The sequence below is a fragment of the Eurytemora carolleeae genome, unplaced genomic scaffold (assembly GCF_000591075.1).
Source record: "Eurytemora carolleeae unplaced genomic scaffold, Eaff_2.0 scaffold1544, whole genome shotgun sequence".
In the NCBI taxonomy this organism is placed as follows: domain Eukaryota; kingdom Metazoa; phylum Arthropoda; class Copepoda; order Calanoida; family Temoridae; genus Eurytemora; species Eurytemora carolleeae.
The window spans coordinates 50,214-51,970 of record NW_019397502.1 but is presented as its reverse complement, the minus strand read 5'-3'; the positions used below and the strand labels follow the sequence as shown (position 1 = coordinate 51,970).

At 38.2% G+C, this 1,757-nt stretch overlaps 1 protein-coding gene across 1 annotated transcript in view; it reads left to right on the top strand.

Moving 5' to 3' along the window:
- The window catches only part of LOC111714616 (kelch-like protein 18), a gene marked incomplete in the record, with an annotated part of 10,605 nt that overhangs the window by 1,565 nt on the left and 7,283 nt on the right, over positions 1-1,757 (top strand).

The following is a 1,757-nucleotide window of genomic DNA, read 5'->3' as shown; positions in this document are numbered from 1 at the left end:
CCTGCAGGGTATCCCTTTAAATGGTTTTTAAAGGGAGTGACCGGCTATGTAAGGTAGTTGAACTGAGTATGCAGTGTTGTGGAAAACTTCTTTCGGATTCATTTGAGACATATTAAACTGTTAAGATCTGTAAATCCTGAGTTTGAGCGCAAATTCGACGTTCAAAACTCCTACTTTGGGGGGTGGATACGTGTTTAGAATTAGTTTTTTAAATCAGTCCGTGCATAGCCGGTCACTCCCTTCAAAAGTATTTTCTGTCCATTAATTCCCTTTTTTGATCGAGTTGGATTTTTATGGGTGGTTTTATTGAAGTGCTTTATTTGATGACCGAAGATCATGACGCAGCACTTTTACCGTTTACAATGAACATCACGTATTAAACTGTATTTTAGACAGAGTGTTTTAATTCTTTTAATTTAATAGATGTTTTAAGATTCTAAGAATAATCCGGAATATTTAGAAAGATAAAGAAATTTTGTTGGAACATTCTCTTGGCTTTTGTTCGTGGTTTTGTAAACAATTCTTTATTCAACACTTAAAGGGACTGTCGACTTAATTTAAAGTTGAAAAAGGGGCGTTTCAACGGTGACCGTTAAACTCGAATTTCTAAGTAAATATGATAATTTCTCGTTGTAGTTTCTCCATTAAGGTGACTTGTGGATTTTAACCTAGGGACAAAAAACGTAGTTTACACAATTCAAAAATTAAAAGGTGTGAAAACGATCATATCTTCCGTATTGTTGCTCAAATAAAGGGCGGCGTTGCTCAAATTAAGGGCGACGTTGCTCTAATAAAGGGCGACGTTGCTCAAATAAAGGGCGACGTTGCTCGATTTAAGGGCGACGTTGCTCTAATAAAGGGCGACGTTGCTCAAATAAAGGGCGACGTTGTAGGGCGACGTTGCTCTAATAAAGGGCGACGTTGCTCAAAAAAAGGACAACGTTGCTCAAATAAAGGACGACGTTGTTCGAATAAAGGACGACGTTGCTCAAATAAAGGACGACGTTGCCCGAATTGAGGGCGACGTTGCACAAATAAAGGACGACGTTGCTCGAATAAAGGACGACGTTGCTTAAATAAAGGGCGACGCTGCTCGAATAAAGGACGACGTTGCTCAAATAAAGGGCGACGTTGCTCGAATAAAGGACGACGTTGCTAAAATAAAGGGCGACGTTGCTCGAATAAAGGGCGACGTTGCTCTAATAAAGGGCGACGTTTCTTAAATAAAGGGCGACGTTGTTCAAATAAGGGGCGACGTTGGGATTCTGACATGCCGTCATCGCCCCTCTAAATGGAGGGTCACTTAAAATCTTAACGCAGTCACTTTAAATATCAATAGTAAAGGAACATATTTTGTGGAAAATGAAGGGGATGGTTTATGGAAGGGTCCTTCCTTAGAACTAATCAAATTATAGTTGTGTTACTAATAATCACATCCTTTCAAACTATGTATTTACTTCAGGGAGTGCGAGTTTAGTGAAAGCCGCTGAAAAATATTTACAAAAAAAATTCAAGGAAAATTTCTTCTTTAAAATAAAATCGACTTTCATTTTTGATCACTAGAAAGAAGTTAAAGAGACTGTTACTGTTTTTGAACTTAGGGATATTGTATAACATGTTTCTAGACGAGAAAATATCCCAACAAATTTCCACAGAACAATTACAAATCATCTGGTTTGTATTGCCAGGCTGGTCAGATTGTGAACTCATTATTCAGACAGCGATGTATATTTTCTTGTAAATTATTCCCCCCCCCC